At 39.6% G+C, this 23400-nt stretch overlaps 1 protein-coding gene across 1 annotated transcript in view; it reads right to left on the minus strand.

The window, feature by feature from the left end:
* LOC112267480 (cytoplasmic dynein 2 heavy chain 1) overlaps nt 1-23400 on the minus strand; it is a 313178-nt gene that overhangs the window by 33324 nt on the left and 256454 nt on the right. The window lies entirely within an intron of this gene.

Consider the following 23400-nt stretch of genomic DNA (forward strand, 5'->3'; position numbering starts at 1 on the left):
GTGATGTGTGTGTTTCTGAGCACTAATCAGGTTGTGTTAATATGAATGACCATAATGTAAATGTGATGTGTGTGTTTCTGAGCACTAATCAGGTTGTGTTAATATGAATGACCATAATGTAAATGTGATGTGTGTGTTTCTGAGCACTAATCAGGTTGTGTTAATATGAATGACCATAATGTAAATGTGATGTGTGTGTTTCTGAGCACTAATCAGGTTGTGTTAATATGAATGACCATAATGTAAATGTGATGTGTGTGTTTCTGAGCACTAATCAGGTTGTGTTAATATTAATGACCATAATGTAAATGTGATGTGTGTGTTTCTGAGCACTAATCAGGTTGTGTTAATATGAATGACCATAATGTAAATGTGATTTGTGTGTTTCTGAGCACTAATCAGGTTGTGTTAATATTAATGACCATAATGTAAATGTGATGTGTGTGTTTCTGAGCACTAATCAGGTTGTGTTAATATGAATGACCATAATGTAAATGTGATTTGTGTGTTTCTGAGCACTAATCAGGTTGTGTTAATATTAATGACCATAATGTAAATGTGATGTGTGTGTTTCTGAGCACTAATCAGGTTGTGCACCCAATGCATATGGGTCCGGTAAATTAAAATGCTGCTGGTCAAATGTCCAGCACCACATTTTACAAATAGACACACGCACGCACACACACAGACACACGAACGCACGTACGCATGCACACACACACAGAGCAAGCTCTGCTAGCCTATTCAGAGAGAGCAAAACCCAGAGGAGTTTGAATACCTGTTAAAGTCCATTCACCCAGACTAGTTACAGGGCTTTCCTGTATACAGTCGTTTCACTTACGCTTCACAAATCTCCTGTTTCACAATGGAAGGTTGCAGATGCCAAAAACCTCAAGTTGATCACTACTTGTAGGGAAGGAATGATGGGCGTTCCCTGAAGAGACTCAGGGTATTGTGGGGAGATTGATGAGCAAATGTTTTTATTTAATCCATTTTAGAATAACGCTGGAAATGTGGAAAAAGTCAAGGGGTCTGAACACTTTCCAAACGAACTGTATACATAAAGCAGACTAGTTACATAGAGCAGACTAGTTACATAGAGCAGACTAGTTATATAAAACAGACTAGTTACATAGAGCAGACTAGTTATATAAAGCAGACTAGTTACATAGAGCAGACTAGTTACATAGAGCAGACTAGTTACATAGAGCAGACTAGTTACATAGAGCAGACTAGTTACATAGAGCAGACTAGTTACATAAAACAGACTAGTTACATAAAGCAGACTAGTTACATAGAGCAGACTAGTTACATAGAGCAGACTAGTTACATAGAGCAGACTAGTTACATAAAACAGACTAGTTACATAGAGCAGACTAGTTACATAGAGCAGACTAGTTACATAGAGCAGACTAGTTACATAGAGCAGACTAGTTACATAGAGCAGACTAGTTATATAAAACAGACTAGTTACATAGAGCAGACTAGTTATATAAAGCAGACTAGTTACATAGAGCAGACTAGTTACATAGAGCAGACTAGTTACATAGAGCAGACTAGTTACATAGAGCAGACTAGTTACATAAAGCAGACTAGTTACATAGAGCAGACTAGTTACAGAGCAGACTAGTTACATAAAACAGACTAGTTACATAGAGCAGACTAGTTACATAGAGCAGACTAGTTACATAGAGCAGACTAGTTACATAGAGCAGACTAGTTAAATAGAGCAGACTAGTTACATAAAACAGACTAGTTACATAGAGCAGACTAGTTACATAGAGCAGACTAGTTACATAGAGCAGACTAGTTAGATAGAGTTACATAAAACAGACTAGTTACATAGAGCAGACTAGTTATATAAAACAGACTAGTTACATAGAGCAGATAGAGCAGACTAGTTACATAGAGCAGACTAGTTATATAAAACAGACTAGTTACATAGAGCAGACTAGTTAAATAGAGCAGACTAGTTACATAAAGCAGACTAGTTACATAGAGCAGACTAGTTACATAGAGCAGACTAGTTACATAAAACAGACTAGTTACATAGAGCAGACTAGTTACATAGAGCAGACTAGTTACATAGAGCAGACTAGTTACATAGAGCAGACTAGTTACATAGAGCAGACTAGTTACATAGAGCAGACTAGTTATATAAAACAGACTAGTTACATAGAGCAGACTAGTTACATAGAGCAGACTAGTTATATAAAACAGACTAGTTACATAGAGCAGACTAGTTACATAGAGCAGACTAGTTACATAGAGCAGACTAGTTATATAAAGCATACTAGTTACATAGAGCAGACTAGTTACATAAAGCAAACTAGTTACATAGAGCAGACTAGCTACAAAGCAGACTAGTTATATAAAACAGACTAGTTACATAGAGCAGACTAGCTAAATAGAGCAGACTAGTTATATTCATACATAAAGCATACTAGTTACATAGAGCAGACTAGTTACATAAAGCAGACTAGTTACATAGAGCAGACTAGTTACATAGAGCAGACTAGTTACATAGAGCAGACTAGTTACATAGAGCAGACTAGTTACATAGAGCAGACTAGTTACATAAAGCAGACTAGTTACATAAAGCAGACTAGTTACATAAAACAGACTAGTTACATAAAACAGACTAGTTACATAGAGCAGACTAGTTACATAGAGCAGACTAGTTACATAGAGCAGACTAGTTACATAAAGCAGACTAGTTACATAAAGCAGACTAGTTACATAAAACAGACTAGTTACATAGAGCAGACTAGTTACATAAAGCAGACTAGTTATATTGATATATAGAGCAGACTAGTTACATAGAGCAGACTAGTTACATAAAGCAGACTAGTTATATAAAACAAACTAGTTACATAAAGCAGACTAGTTACATAGAGCAGACTAGTTACATAGAGCAGACTAGTTACATAGAGCAGACTAGTTACATAGAGCAGACTAGTTACATAAAGCAGACTAGTTATATTGATATATAGAGCAGACTAGTTACATAGAGCAGACTAGTTACATAAAGCAGACTGGTTATATAAAACAAACTAGTTACATAAAGCAGACTAGTTACATAGAGCAGACTAGTTACAAAGCAGACTAGTTATATAAAACAAACTAGTTACATAAAGCAGACTACTCACATAGAGCAGACTAGTTAAATAGAGCAGACTAGTTATATTCATACATAAAGCATACTAGTTACATAGAACAGACTAGTTACAGAAAGCATACTAGTTACATAAAGCAGACTAGTTATATAAAACAAACTAGTTACATAAAGCAGACTAGTTACATAGAGCAGACTAGTTATATAAAACAAACTAGTTACATAAAGCAGACTAGTTACATAGAGCAGACTAGTTACATAGAGCAGACTAGTTACATAGAGCAGACTAGTTACATAGAGCAGACTAGTTACATAAAGCAGACTAGTTATATTGATATATAGAGCAGACTAGTTACATAGAGCAGACTAGTTACATAAAGTAGACTAGTTATATAAAACAAACTAGTTACATAAAGCAGACTAGTTACATAGAGCAGACTAGTTATATAAAACAAACTAGTTACATAAAGCAGACTACTCACATAGAGCAGACTAGTTAAATAGAGCAGACTAGTTATATTCATACATAAAGCATACTAGTTACATAGAGCAGACTAGTTACATAAAGCATACTAGTTACATAGAGCAGACTAGTTACAGAAAGCATACTAGTTACATAGAGGAGACTAGTTACATAGAGCAGACTAGTTATATAAAACAGACTAGTTACATAGAGCAGACTAGTTACATAAAGCATACTAGTTACATAGAGCAGACTAGTTACAGAAAGCATACTAGTTACATAAAGCAGACTAGTTATATAAAACAGACTAGTTACATAGAGCAGACTAGTTACATAGAGCAGACTAGTTACATAAAGCAGACTAGTTACATAAAGCAGACTAGTTATATAAAGCATACTAGTTACATAGAGCAGACTAGTTACATAGAGCAGACTAGTTACATAGAGCAGACTAGCTAAATAGAGCAGACTAGTTATATTCATACATAAAGCATACTAGTTACATAAAGCAGACTAGTTACATAAAACAGACTAGTTACATAGAGCAGACTAGTTACATAGAGCAGACTAGTTACATAGAGCAGACTAGTTACATAAAGCAGACTAGTTACATAAAGCAGACTAGTTACATAAAGCAGACTAGTTACATAAAACAGACTAGTTACATAGAGCAGACTAGTTACATAAAGCAGACTAGTTATATTGATATATAGAGCAGACTAGTTACATAGAGCAGATTAGTTACATAAAGCAGACTAGTTATATTGATATATAGAGCAGACTAGTTACATAGAGCAGACTAGTTACATAGAGCAGACTAGTTATATAAAACAAACTAGTTACATAAAGCAGACTACTCACATAGAGCAGACTAGTTAAATAGAGCAGACTAGTTATATTCATACATAAAGCATACTAGTTACATAGAGCAGACTAGTTACATAAAGCAGACTAGTTACATAAAACAGACTAGTTACATAGAGCAGACTAGTTACATAGAGCAGACTAGTTACATAGAGCAGACTAGTTACATAATGCAGACTAGTTACATAAAGCAGACTAGTTACATAAAGCAGACTAGTTACATAAAACAGACTAGTTACATAGAGCAGACTAGTTACAGAAAGCAGACTAGTTATATTGATATATAGAGCAGACTAGTTACATAGAGCAGACTAGTTACATAAAGCAGTCTAGTTATATTGATATATAGAGCAGACTAGTTACATAAAGCAGTCTAGTTATATTGATATATAGAGCAGACTAGTTACATAGAGCAGACTAGTTACATAAAGCAGACTAGTTATATAAAACAAACTAGTTACATAAAGCACACTAGTTACATAGAGCAGACTAGTTACATAGAGCAGACTAGTTACAAAGCAGACTAGTTATATAAAACAAACTAGTTACATAAAGCAGACTACTCACATAGAGCAGACTAGTTAAATAGAGCAGACTAGTTATATTCATACATAAAGCATACTAGTTACATAGAGCAGACTAGTTACATAAAGCATACTAGTTACATAGAGCAGACTAGTTACAGAAAGCATACTAGTTACATAGAGCAGACTAGTTATATAAAACAGACTAGTTACATAGAGCAGACTAGTTACATAAAGCAGACTAGTTACATAGAGCAGACTAGTTACATAAAGCAGACTAGTTATATAAAACAAACTAGTTACATAAAGCAGACTAGTTACATAGAGCAGACTAGTTACATAGAGCAGACTAGTTACATAAAGCAGACTAGTTATATAAAACAAACTAGTTACATAAAGCAGACTAGTTACATAGAGCAGACTAGTTACATAGAGCAGACTAGTTACATAGAGCAGACTAGTTACATAAAGCAGACTAGTTATATTGATATATAGAGCAGACTAGTTACATAGAGCAGACTAGTTACATAAAGTAGACTAGTTATATAAAACAAACTAGTTACATAAAGCAGACTAGTTACATAGAGCAGACTAGTTATATAAAACAAACTAGTTACATAAAGCAGACTACTCACATAGAGCAGACTAGTTAAATAGAGCAGACTAGTTATATTCATACATAAAGCATACTAGTTACATAGTGCAGACTAGTTACATAAAGCATACTAGTTACATAGAGCAGACTAGTTACAGAAAGCATACTAGTTACATAGAGCAGACTAGTTACATAGAGCAGACTAGTTACATAAAGCAGACTAGTTACATAGAGCAGACTAGCTACAAAGCAGACTAGTTATATAAAACAGACTAGTTACATAGAGCAGACTAGTTACATAGAGCAGACTAGTTACATAAAGCAGACTAGTTATTTAAAGCATACTAGTTACATAGAGCAGACTAGTTACATAGAGCAGACTAGTTACATAGAGCAGACTAGCTAAATAGAGCAGACTAGTTATATTCATACATAAAGCATACTAGTTACATAAAGCAGACTAGTTACATAAAGCAGACTAGTTACATAAAACAGACTAGTTACATAGAGCAGACTAGTTACATAGAGCAGACTAGTTACATAGAGCAGACTAGTTACATAAAGCAGACTAGTTACATAAAGCAGACTAGTTACATAAAGCAGACTAGTTACATAAAGCAGACTAGTTACATAAAACAGACTAGTTACATAGAGCAGACTAGTTACATAAAGCAGACTAGTTATATTGATATATAGAGCAGACTAGTTACATAGAGCAGACTAGTTACATAAAGCAGTCTAGTTATATTGATATATAGAGCAGACTAGTTACATAGAGCAGACTAGTTATATATATATATATATCCCCCAAGCAGACACATCGATGGCTCTGAACAAACTTTATTTAACTCTCTGCAAACTGGAAACGATTTATCCGGAGGCTGCATTCATTGTAGCTGGGGATTTTAACAAGGCTAATCTGAAAACAAGACTCCCTAAATTTTATCAGCATATCGATTGCGCAACCAGGGGTGGAAAGACCCTGGATCATTGTTACTCTAACTTCCGCGACGCATATAAGGCCCTGCCCCGCCCCCTTTCGGAAAAGCTGACCACGACTCCATTTTGTTGATCCCTGCCTACAGACAGAAACTAAAACAAGAAGCTCCCACGCTGAGGTCTGTCCAACGCTGGTCCGACCAAGCTGACTCCACACTCCAAGACTGCTTCCATCACGTGGACTGGGAGATGTTTCGTATTGCGTCAGACAACAACATTGACGAATACGCTGATACGGTGTGCGAGTTCATTAGAACGTGCGTTGAAGATGTCGTTCCCATAGCAACGACTAAAACATTCCCTAACCAGAAACCGTGGATTGATGGCAGCATTCGTGTGAAACTGAAGGCACGAACCACTGCTTTTAATCAGGGCAAGGTGTCTGGTAACATGACTGAATACAAACAGTGCAGCTATTCCTCCGCAAGGCTATCAAACAAGCTAAGTGCCAGTACAGAGACAAAGTAGAATCTCAATTCAACGGCTCAGACACAAGAGGTATGTGGCAGGGTCTACAGTCAATCACGGACTACAGGAAGAAACCCAGCCCAGTCACGGACCAGGATGTCTTGCTCCCAGGCAGACTAAATAACTTTTTGCCCGCTTTGAGGACAATACAGTGCCACTGACACGGCCTGCAACGGAAACATGCGGTCTCTCCTTCACTGCAGCCGAAGTGAGTAAGACATTTAAACGTGTTAACCCTCGCAAGGCTGCAGGCCCAGACGGCATCCCCAGCCGCGCCCTCAGAGCATGCGCAGACCAGCTGGCCGGTGTGTTTACGGACATATTCAATCAATCCCTATACCAGTCTGCTGTTCCCACATGCTTCAAGAGGGCCACCATTGTTCCTGTTCCCAAGAAAGCTAAGGTAACTGAGCTAAACGACTACTGCCCCGTAGCACACACATCCGTCATCATGAAGTGCTTTGTGAGACTAGTCAAGGACCATATCACTTCCACCCTACCTGACACCCTAGACCCACTCCAATTTGCTTACCGCCCAAATAGGTCCACAGACGATGCAATCTCAACCACACTGCACACTGCCCTAACCCATCTGGACAAGAGGAATACCTATGTGAGAATGCTGTTCATCGACTACAGCTCGGCATTCAACACCATAGTACCCTCCAAGCTCGTCATCAAGCTCGAGACCCTGGGTCTCGACCCCGCCCTGTGCAACTGGGTACTGGACTTCCTGACGGGCCGCCCCCAGGTGGTGAGGGTAGGCAACAACATCTCCTCCCCGCTGATCCTCAACACTGGGGCCCCACAAGGGTGCGTTCTGAGCCCTCTCCTGTACTCCCTGTTCACCCACGACTGCGTGGCCATGCACGCCTCCAACTCAATCATCAAGTTTGCGGACGACACAACAGTGGTAGGCTTGATTACCAACAACGACGAGACGGCCTACAGGGAGGAGGTGAGGGCCCTCGGAGTGTGGTGTCAGGAAAATAACCTCACACTCAACGTCAACAAAACTAAGGAGATGATTGTGGACTTCAGGAAACAGCAGAGGGAACACCCCCATCCACATCGATGGAACAGTAGTGGAGAGTGTAACAAGTTTTAAATTCCTCGGCATACACATCACAGACAAACTGAATTGGTCCACTCACACAGACAGCATCGTGAGGAAGGCGCAGCAGCGCCTCTTCAACCTCAGGAGGCTGAAGAAATTCGGCTTGTCACCAAAAGCACTCACAAACTTCTACAGATGCACAATCGAGAGCATCCTGGCGGGCTGTATCACCGCCTGGTATGGCAACTGCACCGCCCTCAACCGTAAGGCTCTCCAGAGGGTAGTGAGGTCTGCACAACGCATCACCGGGGCAAACTACCTGCCCTCCAGGACACCTACACCACCCGATGCTACAGGAAGGCCATAAAGATCATCAAGGACATCAACCACCCGAGCCACTGCCTGTTCACCCCGCTGCCATCCAGAAGGCGAGGTCAGTACAGGTGCATCAAAGCTGGGACCGAGAGACTGAAAAACAGCTTCTATCTCAAGGCCATCAGACTGTTAAACAGCCACCACTAACATTGAGTGGCTACTGCCAACACACTGTCAATGACACTGACTCTACTCCAGCCACTTTAATCATGGGAATTGATGGGAAATGATGTAAATATATCACTAGCCACTTTAAACAATGCTACCTTATATGTTACTTACCCTACATTGTTCATCTCATATGCATACGTTGATACTGTACTCTATATCATCGACTGCATCCTTATGTAATACATGTATCACTAGCCACTTTAACTATGCCACTTGGTTTACATACATCTCATATGTATATACTGTACTCGATATCATCTACTGTATCTTGCCTATGCTGCTCTGTACCATCACTCATTCATATATCCTTATGTACATATTCTTTATCCCCTTACACTGTGTATGACAGTAGTTTTTTTTGGAATTGTTAGTTAGATTACTTGCTCGTTATTACTGCATTGTCGGAACTAGAAGCACAAGCATTTCGCTACACTCGCATTAACATCTGCTAACCATGTGTATGTGACAAATAAAATGTGATTTGATTGATTTGATTTTTAGTTACATAAAGCATACTAGTTACATAGAGCAGACTAGTTACAGAAAGCATACTAGTTACATAGAGCAGACTAGTTACATAGAGCAGACTAGTTATATAAAACAGACTAGTTACATAGAGCAGACTAGTTACATAGAGCAGACTAGTTATATAAAACAGACTAGTTATATAAAACAGACTAGTTACATAGAGCAGACTAGTTACATAAAGCAGACTAGTTACATAAAGCAGACTAGTTATATTGATATATAGAGCAGACTAGTTATATAAAACAGACTAGTTATATAAAACAGACTAGTTACATAGAGCAGACTAGTTACATAAAGCAGACTAGTTATATAAAACAGACTAGTTACATAGAGCAGACTAGTTACATAGAGCAGACTAGTTACATAGAGCAGACTAGTTACATAAAGCAGACTAGTTACATAGAGCAGACTAGTTACATAAAGCAAACTAGTTACATAGAGCAGACTAGTTACATAGAGCAGACTAGTTACATAGAGCAGACTAGTTACATAAAGCAGACTAGTTACATAGAGCAGACTAGTTACAGAGCAGACTAGTTACATAAAGCAGACTAGTTACATAGAGCAGACTAGTTACATAGAGCAGACTAGTTATATAAAACAGACTAGTTACATAGAGCAGACTAGTTATATAAAACAGACTAGTTACATAAAGCATACTAGTTACATAGAGCAGACTAGTTACATAGAGCAGACTAGTTACATAGAGCAGACTAGTTACTTAAAGCAGACTAGTTACATAGAGCAGACTAGTTACTTAAAGCAGACTAGTTATATTGATATATAGAGCAGACTAGTTATATAAAACAGACTAGTTACATAGAGCAGACTAGTTATATAAAACAGACTAGTTACATAGAGCAGACTAGTTATATAAAACAGACTAGTTACATAGAGCAGACTAGTTAAATAGAGCAGACTAGTTATATTCATATATAGAGCAGACTAGTTATATTGATATATAAAGCAGACTAGTTATATTGATATATAGAGCAGACTAGTTATATTGATATTTAGAGCAGACTAGTTATATTGATATTTAGAGCAGACTAGTTATATTGATATATAGAGCAGACTAGTTATATTGATATATAGAGCAGACTAGTTATATTGATATTTAGAGCAGACTAGTTATATTGATATATAGAGCAGACTAGTTATATTGATATTTAGAGCAGACTAGTTATATTGATATTTAGAGCAGACTAGTTATATTGATATATAGAGCAGACTAGTTATATTGATATATAGAGCAGACTAGTTATATTGATATTTAGAGCAGACTAGATATATTGATATATAGAGCAGACTAGTTATATTGATATATAGAGCAGACTAGTTATATTGATATATAGAGCAGACTAGTTAAATAGAGAAGACTAGTTATATTGATATTTAGAGCAGACTAGTTAAATAGAGAAGACTAGTTATATTGATATATAGAGCAGACTAGTTATATTGATATTTAGAGCAGACTAGTTATATTGATATTTAGAGCAGACTAGTTAAATAGAGCAGACAAGAAATTTTCAGATATAGAGTAAAATAGTTATACTCATATATAGAGAAGACTAGTTATATTGATATACATTGTAAATACAAGCAATATTTACAGTTGAAGTCAGAAGTTTACATACATCTTTGCCAAATACATTTCAACTCAGTTTTTCACAATTCCTGACATTTAATCCTAGTTAAAATTCCCTGTCTTCAGATAGTTAGGATCACCACTTTATTTTAAGAATGTGAATCTCAGAATAATAGTAGAGAGAATGATTTATTTCAGCTTTTATTTCTTTCATCACATTCCCTGTGGGTCAGAAGTTTACATACACTCAATTAGTATTTGGTAGCATTGCCTTGAAATTGTTTAACTTGGGTCAAACGTTCCGGGTAGCCTTCCACAAGCTTCCCACAATAAGTTGGGTGAATTTTGGCCCATTCCTCCTGACAGAACTGGTGCACCTGAGTCAGGTTTGTAGGCTTCCTTGCTCGCACACACCTTTTCAGTTCTGCCCACAAATTTTCCATAGGATTGAGGTCAGGGCTTTGTGATGGCCACTCTAATACCTTGACTTTGTTGTCCTTAAGCCATTTTGCCACAACTTTGGAAGTATGCTTGGGGTCATTGTCCATTTGGAAGACCCATTTGCGACCAAACTTTAACTTCCTGACTGATGTCTTGAGATGTTGCTTCAATATATCCACATAATGTTTCATCCACATAATGTTTCTTCCTCATGATGTCATCTATTTTGTGAAGTGCACCAGCCCTTACTGCAACAAAGCACCCCCACAACATGATGCTGCCACCCCCACAACATGATGCTGCCACCCCCACAACATGATGCTGACACCCCCGTGCTTCACGGTTGGGGTGGTGTTCTTCTTCCACAACATGATGCTTAGTACGATCTTTCTCCCCATGTGCAGATGCAAACCATAGTCTGGCTCTTTTTTTGTATATAGAGCAGACTAGTAATATAGAGCAGACTAGTTATATTCACATACAGGAATAGAGCAGACTAGTTATACAGAGCAGACTAGTTATATTCACATACAGGAATAGAGCAGACTAGTTATATTCACATACAGGAATAGAGCAGACTAGTTATATTCACATACAGGAATAGAGCAGACTAGTTATATTCATATACAGGTATAGAGCAGACTAGTTATACAGAGCAGACTAGTTATATTCACATACAGGAATAGAGCAGACTAGTTATATTCACATATAGGAATAGAGCAGACTAGTTATACAGAGCAGACTAGTTATATTCACATACAGGTATAGAGCAGACTAGTTATACAGAGCAGACTAGTTATATTCACATACAGGTATAGAGCAGACTAGTTATACAGAGCAGACTAGTTATATTCACATACAGGAATAGAGCAGACTAGTTATACAGAGCAGACTAGTTATATTCACATACAGGAATAGAGCAGACTAGTTATACAGAGCAGACTAGTTATACAGAGCAGACTAGTTATATTCACATACAGGAATAGAGCAGACTAGTTATACAGAGCAGACTAGTTATATTCACATACAGGAATAGAGCAGACTAGTTATACAGAGCAGACTAGTTATATTCACATACAGGAATAGAGCAGACTAGTTATATTCACATATAGGAATAGAGCAGACTAGTTATACAGAGCAGACTAGTTATATTCACATACAGGTATAGAGCAGACTAGTTATACAGATCAGACTAGTTATATTCACATACAGGTATAGAGCAGACTAGTTATACAGAGCAGACTAGTTATATTCACATACAGGTATAGAGCAGACTAGTTATATTCACATACAGGAATAGAGCAGACTAGTTATATTCATATACAGGTATAGAGCAGACTAGTTATATTCACATACAGGTATAGAGCAGACTAGTTATACAGAGCAGACTAGTTATACAGAGCAGACTAGTTATACAGAGCAGACTAGTTATACAGAGCAGACTAGTTATATTCACATACAGGAATAGAGCAGACTAGTTATACAGAGCAGACTAGTTATACAGAGCAGACTAGTTATATTCACATACAGGAATAGAGCAGACTAGTTATATTCACATACAGGAATAGAGCAGACTAGTTATATTCACATACAGGTATAGAGCAGACTAGTTATACAGAGCAGACTAGTTATATTCACATACAGGAATAGAGCAGACTAGTTATACAGAGCAGACTAGTTATACAGAGCAGACTAGTTATACAGAGCAGACTAGTTATATTCACATACAGGAATAGAGCAGACTAGTTATATTCACATACAGGAATAGAGCAGACTAGTTATACAGAGCAGACTAGTTATACAGAGCAGACTAGTTATATTCACATACAGGAATAGAGCAGACTAGTTATATTCACATATAGGAATAGAGCAGACTAGTTATACTCACATACAGGTATAGAGCAGACTAGTTATATTCACATATAGGAATAGAGCAGACTAGTTATACTCACATACAGGTATAGAGCAGACTAGTTATATTCACATATAGGAATAGAGCAGACTAGTTATACAGAGCAGACTAGTTATATTCACATACAGGAATAGAGCAGACTAGTTATATTCACATACAGGAATAGAGCAGACTAGTTATATTCACATACAGGTATAGAGCAGACTAGTTATACAGAGCAGACTAGTTATACAGAGCAGACTAGTTATATTCACATACAGGTATAGAGCAGACTAGTTATTCAGAGCAGACTAGTTATATTCACATACAGCTATAGAGACGAGCAGTTCATGTACCCTCCAGCTCCCCTCTAGGCCCATCCACATCAACTATTAAACAGTCTCCCCTGTGTCCCGCTGACAGACCACATAGCAAAGGGCCTCCAGCACAGAGAGAAGAGAAAGAGGGAGTGTTTGTGTGTTTGCATGCGTGTTTGTGTGTGTCCTGGTTACAGCCCACACTTCCCTGGCTTTGACAGAGGTCCTGGGAGTGAACAAGAGGTCAGAGAGCATCGCTATGCGAATTGAACGGGATCAGCATGACAGAGACAAATGACACTAGCGAGAGAGAGAGAGAGAGAGAGAGAGAGCTCAGTCAACCTGCACATGTCCTCTATGCCATTGTTATTGTCCATTGAATTGTTATTTTGACCCTTGATTATTGTTGTTACTGAGTGTCCCCTTGCCAATCTTGATTATTAATATTTGAATTATGTTAACATTTTGAATGTATCACTTAATCTCCAAAGTATGTTTTGGCAACATGTACATTGACATATCATGCCAATTAAATTGAAATGAGAGAGAGGTACAGTAGATCTAATGGTTAATAGTTTGATAGTGTTAGCGTTAGTAATAGTATTGGTGATAGTGATAGTTTTGTGATATTATTAGTGATAGTGTGTTAGTGACAGCATTAGCGACAGCATTAGTGACAGCATTAGCGACAGCATTAGCGACAGCATTAGCGGCAGTATGTTAGAGACCGTGTGTTAGTGACAGTGTGTTAGTGATAGTGTGTTAGTGACAATGTGTTAGTGACAGTGTGTTAGTGACAATGTGTTAGTGATGGCATCACTGATAGTGTTAGTGATAATATTAGTGATAGTTTTAGTGATATTATTAGTGATAGTATTGGTGATATTATTAGTGATAGTATTGGTGATATTATTAGTGATAGTATTAGTGATATTATTAGTGATAGTATTAGTGATATTATTAGTGATATTATTAGTGATAGTATTAGTGATATTATTAGTGATAGTATTGGTGATATTATTAGCGATAGTATTAGTGATATTATTAGTGATAGTATTAGTGATATTATTAGTGATATTATTAGTGATAGTATTAGCGATAGTGATATTATTAGTGATATTATTAGTGATAGTATTAGTGATATTATTAGCGATAGTGATATTATTAGTGATATTATTAGCGATAGTGATAGTATTAGTGATATTATTAGTGATAGTATTAGTGATATTATTAGCGATAGTATTAGTGATATTATTAGTGATAGTATTAGTGATATTATTAGTGATAGTGATATTATTAGTGATAGTGATATTAGTGATAGTATTAGTGATATTATTAGCGATAGTATTAGTGATATTATTAGCGATAGTATTAGTGATATTATTAGTGATATTATTAGTGATAGTGATATTATTAGTGATAGTATTAGTGATATTATTAGTGATAGTGATATTATTAGTGATATTATTAGTGATAGTGATATTATTAGTGATAGTGATATTATTAGTGATAGTATTAGTGATAGTGTTATTATTAGTGATATTATTAGTGATAGTGATATTATTAGTGATAGTGATATTATTAGTGATAGTATTAGCGATAGTGATATTATTAGTGATAGTGTTATTATTAGTGATAGTGATATTATTAGTGATAGTGATATTATTAGTGATAGTGATATTATTGGTGATAGTGATAGTGTTAGTGATAGTATTAGTGATATTATTAGTGATAGTGATATTATTAGTGATAGCGTTAGTGAGAGTTGCAGTTGTTAATGAGAACTTGTTCTCAAACTGGCCTAAAGTGTTTAAATAAAGGTGAAATAAAAAAATAAAAGTGATAGTGTTATTGTGGAAGTGATAGTGTGTTCCACCTCACAGCTCCTAACTACTGTCACTGCCCTTAGCACCTACACATAGATCTTAACATAGACACGCACACAATTTCTCTATAAGGGAAACACACACACACACCCTGTGTGAGCTGTTGTTATCAGAGCTTTGCACGTTCTCTCTCCCCCATTGCTCTCTCTCTCCCCCATTGCTCTCTCTCTCCCCATTGCTCTCTCTCTCCCCCATTGCTCTCTCTCTCCCCCATTTCTCTCTCTCTCCCCCATTGCTCGCTCTATCCCCCATTGCTCGCTCTCACTCTCAATTCAAAGGGCTTTATTGGCATGGGAAACATATTTACTCATTGCCAAAGTAAGTGAAATAGATAATAAACAAAAGTCAAATAAAAAACGTACAGTAAACATTAACCTCGCAAAAGTTCCAAAAGAATAAAGACATTTGAAATGTCATATTATTTTTATATACAGTGTTGTAATGATGTGCAAATAGTACAAACAGGAAATATTTACAATGGTGTTTCTTCTTCACTGGTTGCCCTTTTCTTGTGGCAACAGGTCACAAATCTTGCTGCTGTGATGGCTGTGGTATTTCACCCAGTAGATATGAGAGTTTATCAAAATTGGATTTGTTTTGGAATTCTTTGTGGGTCTGTGTAATCTGAGGGAAATATGTCTCTCTAATATGGTCATACATTTGGCAGGAGGTTAGGAAGTGTAGCTCAGTTTCCACCTCCTTTTGTGAGCAGTCAGCACAGAGCTTGTCTTCTCTTGAGAGCCAAGTCTGCCTTCTGAGTCTGTACATAGATTTCCTTAAGTCACAGTGGTCAGGTATTCTGCCACTGTGTACTCTCTGTTTAGGGCCAAATATCATTCTAGCTTGCTCTGTTTTTTTTGTAAATTCTTTCCAATGTACCAAACGTATTATTATTTGACCCTGCTGGTCACTTATGAACATTTGAACATCTTAGCCATGTTTTGTTATAATGTGATACAGAATCGCTATTATTTTACATTTCTAGACCTTATAGCAAGAACCACCTAGCCATCAGAAGCTAACCAGCTAATTAGCTACAAGCGATTTCGTCATTGTTAGCCACTGCTAGCGGCCTTTACCTTCTTCACAGGTACCAGCCCTTTTTTTACCGTGGATAACACTCGCCAGCCTACCAGTAACGAACTGTCGCACCACTACAACGCCGGATTCCTGTCGTAATCCCTGGACCATTCTCCTGATCTTCACAGCTAGAGCTAGCACCCACCGAGTTACCCAGTACCGAAGCTATCCCTGAGGCCCACCTCCCGGCCTACTCAGTTGTTCACCCAGACTCCACCCAAACACGGCTAGAACCCACTACTCCGCCGGATCCTTGCCGTAAGCTCTGAACCTTGGCACCGGATCACCGCTGCTACCGAGTGGCTATAGTGGCTAACGCCCCTGCCCCGAAGCTAGCACCAGTTAGCTGTGAGCCAGGCACATCTCCTGGATAGAAAACTAAATTACTACAACTACAATTCCTCTTTCGCCATCTGGCTTGGATCCTTAGTCGACATGGCGCCCCGCCGCACCACCACGACTGGTCTGCCGACGAATACTCCATCCGCTGTGCCTTCAACCGGCCTCTGTCGGAGGAGATGCTTCTACTAGCCCCTGGCTACTAACTTTAAAAGCCGTGTCGCCCGCGTGCTAGCGGCGTAATGACTACTCCACGGCTTCCCTGTTCCATCGATTGCTGCCTCCTGGACCCTATGATCACTTGGCTACATAGCTGATGCCTGTCCATTAATCACGGTACACCATTCTTTTTATTTTTTCTGTCAGCCCCAGCCGCGAACTCAGGCTCTGTGTTTAGTTAACCGACACGCTCTGCCCATTTTATCGCCATTTTACCTGTTGTTGTTTTAGCTGATTAGCTGTTGTTGTCTCACCCGTTGTTGTCTTAGCTAGCTCTCCAAATCAACACCTGTGATTGCTTTATGCATTGCTGTATGTCTCTCTCTGTTGTTTAGGTTAGTTATCATTGTTTTAGTTTACAATGGAGCCCCTAGTTCCACTCCTCATACCTCTGATACCTCCTTTGTCCCACCTCCCACACATGCGGTGACCTCACCCATTATAAACAGCTTATCCAGAGATACAACCTCACTTATCACTCAGTGCCTGGGCTTACCTCCTCTGTACCCGCACCCCACCATACCGTCTGCTCACTATGCCCTGAATCTATTCTACCACGCCCAGAAATCTGCTCCTTTTATTCTTTGTCCCCAATGCTCTAGGCGACCAGTTTTGAAAGACTTTAGCCGTACCCTCATCCTACTCCTCCTCTGTTCCTCGGGTGATGTGGAGGTTAACCCAGGCCCTGCGTGTCCCCAGGCACCCTCATTTGTTGACTTCTGTGATCGAAAAAACCTTGGTTTCATGCATGTCAACATCAGAAGCCTCCTCCCTAAGTTTGTTTTACTCACTGCTTTAGCACACTCCACCAACCCTGATGTCCTTGCAGTGTCTGAATCCTGGCTTAGGAAGACCACCAACAATTCTGAGATTTCCATACCGAGCTACAACATTTTCCGTCAAGATAGAACTGCCAAAGGGGGAGGAGTTGCAATCTACTGCAGAGATAGCCTGCAAAGTTCTGTCATACTTTCCAGATCTATACCAAAACAGTTTGAACTTCTCATTTTAAAAGTGAACCTCTCCAGAAATAAGTCTCTCACTGTTGCCGCCTGCTATCGACCCCCCTCCGCTCCCAGCTGTGCCCTGGACACCATTTGTGAATTGATCCCCCCCATCTAGCTTCAGAGTTTGATCTGTTAGGTGACCTAAACTGGGATATGCTTAACACCCCGGCAGTCCTACAATCTGAGCTAGATGCCCTCAATCTCACACAAATCATCAAGGAACCCACCAGGTACAACCCTAAATCTGTAAACGTGGGCATCCTCATAGACATGATCCTTTCCAAATTGCCCTCCAAATACACCTCTGCTGTTTTCAATCAGGATTTCAGCGATCACAGCCTCATTGCCTGTATCCGCTATGGTCCCGCGGTCAACCCCTCATCACTGTCAAACGCTCCCTAAAACACTTCTGCGAGCAGGCCTTTCTAAATGACCTGGCCCAGGTATCCTGGAAGGATATTGACCTCAACCTGTCAGTCGAGGATGCCTGGTCATTATTTAAAAGTAATTTCCTAACCATCTTAGATAAGCATGCCCCGTTCAAAAAATGCAGAACCAAGAACAGATATAGCCTTTGGTTCACTCCAGACCTGACGGCCCTTGACCAGCACAAAAACATCCTGTGGCGGACTGCAATAGCATCGAGTAGTCCCCACGATATGCAACTGTTCAGGGAAGTCAGGGACCAATACACGCAGTCAGTCAGGAAAGCAAAGGCTAGCTTTTTCAAGCAGAAATTCGCATCCTGTAGCTCTAACTCCAGAAAGTTTTGGGACATAAAGTCCATGGAGAACAAGAGCACCTCCTCCCAGCTATTATTCGCTCCTATGGACTATTTATTGCCTACCTCCTCATGCCTTTTGCACACACTGTATATAGACTTTCTTTTTTCTACTGTTGTCATGACGTTGGCCTCTGAGTATAGCAACCATCCCCCTCTCCCTCTGCCTCCCCCCTTTCCTCCTTCAACTAGACTGCTGTGGTCAGAGGTCATAAATTCCTGAGAAGACCTCATGGACACACAGTTATAGAGATAAGTTTTTCATGGAGACAAAGGAAATCCTTCCACCTCACAGAACTTGAGATACGAACAAATTTCATGTTCCAGACAAAGTGTAAAAGATCGGTAAAGAGTCCAGCTACGAACTGGTCCGTTTGTCACAACTTGGGAACTCATGGGAGACGGTGTGGCCACATTACCATAACGCTGTTTATATAATAGCCTCAGATATCAGGTTTACATCTAATTGTTGTATAAGATGAATGAGTGAGTATGATACTGTTTGTATAATTGTGTAATATGGTTGTGGACTGTTTAATGAAGAAAAATACAATTCCCTTTTGAACTAAATCAGAGGACCGCCCCTGAGCCCAGTAAGGGTCAGGCCTCCTGGACCGCCCCTGAGCCCAGTAAGGGTCAGACATCCTGGACCGCCCCTGAGCCCAGTAAGGGTCAGACATCCTGGGACAGCCCTTTTCTGCCATTCCCAATAAAAACCAACTTTGGGAAATGATCACCAGACCAAGCTTACCTCAATTACGAGATGGCTAAAGGTTGACAAATCTTTTAACCATACCACGTGGTTAAAGTCTTAGACTATCGATACTGACAGAATAAGAACAAGTCTTTGATACAAATTACTAGTCTGCAGCTAGGAATTCGGAATCATTGAACACGAAGAACGACAACCACCGAAACATCCATTTTCTAACGAATGTCACTTTGAACTAGCCCCTCTAACCAAGGCAGAGAGAGGGAGGGAGAGAGACTGACAATTCTACGAAAGACAAACTTTTCACCAGCGATCAAGACGACACACTGAGCGTAAATATATATATTGATTGCAATTGTTCCCGAATGAGTGAGCGTTCATGTGTAAAGGATTAGCATTTTAATTGTTATAATTATCACTCTGTAGTGACTTCTTAGTCCGACCCCCACTTCTCCTTATCTAACAAGCCGCCATGCCGGTTTAGCCCACTAGGGCACATCATTTCATGTAACCACATTTACCATTTTTGTTTGTTTATGCATTTCTGTGAATTACTTAGTTAGTAATAAAAAAATGATTTAAGACAATTGATGTATGGATGACTCATAGTGAAGACTGGGTTCGTGCAGATAACCAACAATTTACAATGTTTGGAATGAGACTAAAGTGAGGTAAAGTAAATAATTCAGTAATTCAAAGACTAATTGATCAGATAAAATATCTGAAAAGTTATTTTAGGAAATGATAACTTTGTAATCTGAATATTTTTCCTTGGTTCCCCGATTTCATAGTTAATTAGTTACGTGATTAATCAGTTGCTCGCATAGTGACTAATTACAGAGAATCTTTGATAAAAACTATCAGTCTTCAGTTAATGATAGAAAAGACATGACAGTGTCATTGACTTGTTTATTGTGTTATTGGCTTGCTTATTGTTTACTCCATGTGTAACTCTGTGTTGTTGTCTGTTCACACTGCTTTGCTTTATCTTGGCCAGGTCGCAGTTGCAAATGAGAACTTGTTCTCAACTAGCCTACCTGGTTAAATAAAGGTGAAATAAAATAATAAAATAAATAATCTCCACCCAGCACAGCCAGAAGAGGACTGGCCACCCCTCATAGCCTGGTTCCTCTAGAGGTTTCTTCCTAGGTTCGGGCCTTTCTAGGGAGTTTTCCCTAGCCACCTTGCTTCTACACCGGCATTGCTTGCTGTTTGGGGTTTTAGGCTGGGTTTCTGTACAGCACTTTGAGACATTAGCCGATGTAAGAAGGGCTATATAAATACATTTGATTTGATTTTGTCAAGTACAAATATTTTTGTTTTCTCATGATTTGGTTGGGTCTAATTGTGTTGCTGTCCTGGGGCTCTGTGGGGTCTGTGTTTGTGAACAGAGCCCCAGGACCAGCTTACTTAGGGGACTTTTCTCCAGGTTAATTTCTCTGTAGGTGATGGCTTTGTTATGGAAGGTTTGGGAATCGATTCCTTTTAGATGGTTGTAGAATTTAACATCTCTTTTCTGGATTTTGATAATTAGTGGGTATCCGCCTAATTCTGCTCTGCGTGCATTATTTGGTGTTTTACGTTGTAAACGGAGGATATTCTGCTCACACACCTCTCTATGAGTTGTTCCAGTGCTGGTCTGGTTTGGCTCTTTGCAAAACGCCACACGGTTAGGAAAGTTCATCAGGCTCCCTGTGCTGCTTGTTGCCAAACTTCTCCATTAGAGTGTCTGTGTGTGTGTGTGTGTGTGTGTCTGTGTGTGTGTCTGTGCCTGTGTGTGTGTGTGGGATGCATTTCTGTAGGTTACATCAGCCAGTGTCTGCAACAACAACAACAGCCTCCACCCCTGGGTCCAGCTGGAGGACGACAGGCTGCCAACACAATAGTCACACTGAGGACATTTACCAGGAAATTGCATGTGTAGCAGCACAGAGGGATCCTAAAGAGAGAGAGTGAATGATGACTGTAATATATTTTCTGTGGTGATAATGGTGAAGCAGTGATTTATGTAAATAGCCCAAAGCAGGGACACACTTTCACAGAACACTACAAAACACAGATTCTCTATTTTCTTCCATCTCGCTCTCCTCTCGCCATCCAGTGTTGATACCGGATGATGAGTCATCAGAGAAGAGGAGTGCAGGGAGGGAAGGGAGGGAGGGAGCCTGGGAAGGGAGGGAGGGAAGGGAGGGAGGGAGCGAGGGCAGGAGGTGTGATTCTCACTGTTAGACTGAATCATATCTCTACTCTAGTCACTTCACTGTAGATCTGCCCTGGGACCTACAACACTATCTGCACAAACAGTTACAATATGTCACCTCATTGAACCTTAAGGGTGTTTTACACCAAATCCGTTTTATTTTATTCATTAATTACAAGCACGTCTTTTTAATGACGCCATTCACATCAATTGCGAAATATCGTCATGCCGCAATCCGTCAACTATTTATTAGGAACAGGTTCGATTTTTTAGTCTTTTCTGTAGAACTGGAGATGGAAGCATTATATTTAAGCAATAATGCTGACAAATAAACGACTGACTAATAACGCAATGCGGAGCCCTGGCAAAATACCACACACCCTTGGGCCTTTACTGCTTAAATATATCCAGTTCTACACGTGTCAACGTCAGACAGACAGATGGAGGCGCAGAAATAACAAAGCCATAGAATCAAATGAAATATTGAACAAAATTACAATCCAAATAAGCAATCCATAGTGAAGTGTGATTGCACAAGCCCTAACGTCCATCAATTAGAGGCACATCAGAGTGAGATAAATGGAGAAAGGGAGAGAGAAATGGAAAAAGGGAGAGATAAATTGAGAGGGAGAGAGAGAAATGGAGAGAGAGAAATGGAGTGAGAGAAATGGAGAGAGGAAGAGAGAAACGGAGAGAGGAAGAGAGATAAATGGAGAGAGAGAGAGAAATAGAGAGAGGGAGAAAGAGAAATGGAGAGAGGGGGAGAGAGTGATACAGAGAAAGAAATCAGAGCCAAAGCAGCAATAATTCTACTTTAGGGCTCAGAGGAAGAGGTGGTGAATTAGCCAATAACACACGGCTCCAGATTTAGCAGCAATAAGTGCCGTGTCATACAGCATGTCGGAGCAATTTCCCCTCTCAATCTGGGAGAGCAATCATCTCTTTAATTGGCTGAGTAATTAGGCCTTTAATTGTCCCTCAAACAGCCCCTGCTGACAGGCAGAGATCACAGTGACAGACCAAAATGGCTGCCATGCGGAACACAGTGCTGGACACAATATGGCTGCCATGCAGAACACAGTGCTGGACACAAAATGGCTGCCGCGTCAGCCAACCCCACCAGCATGAGTGATGTGAATTTGACTGAGTATTTTATTTGTCAGTTTATAAAGCCTCTCCTTTCTTCCTCCAGACCTGTATGAGGCCCCTGAGTTCTCTCTCCAGTAGCCTGGCCTGTCCGCCTGGCCTTGGCTGTATGAGAGAGTGCATGAGTGTGGGAGAGTAGGGGTGATTGAGTGTGTTGTGTTCGAGTCCGAGGACCTGTGTGACTGTGTAGATATCCAGGGTTAGAGGTACAGGGAGATAATGTGCTGATGAGGGACATTCCAAACATCAGACAGGTCTGAGGCAGAGAGAACTGAGGGAGGATGAGGTGTGTGTAGCAGCCAAATAAACTTTGGGAAGAGAGGGTGTGAGTGGTGGCTTTCCTGTGGAAAACAGAAGCCTGCCAGCGGGGTCAAAGGGCATGAGGGCAGGGGAGAGGCACTATCCTCTTCTTATGGGACACAGGTGCACCCTCTGTGTGTGAGAATGTGTGTGTGTGTGTGTGTACTGGTGTGTTAACCCCACTTGAGAGCTGATCATTTCTGTGTGTGTGTGTGTGTGTGTGTGTGTGTGCGTGTGTTAGTGTGTTAACCCCACTTGAGAGCTGATCATTTCTGTGTGTGTGTGTGTGTGTGTGTGTGTGTGTGTGTGTGTGTGTGTGTATACGGTTGCATAT

This window comes from Oncorhynchus tshawytscha, linkage group LG14 (genome assembly GCF_018296145.1).
Source record: "Oncorhynchus tshawytscha isolate Ot180627B linkage group LG14, Otsh_v2.0, whole genome shotgun sequence".
In the NCBI taxonomy this organism is placed as follows: Eukaryota; Metazoa; Chordata; class Actinopteri; order Salmoniformes; family Salmonidae; genus Oncorhynchus; species Oncorhynchus tshawytscha.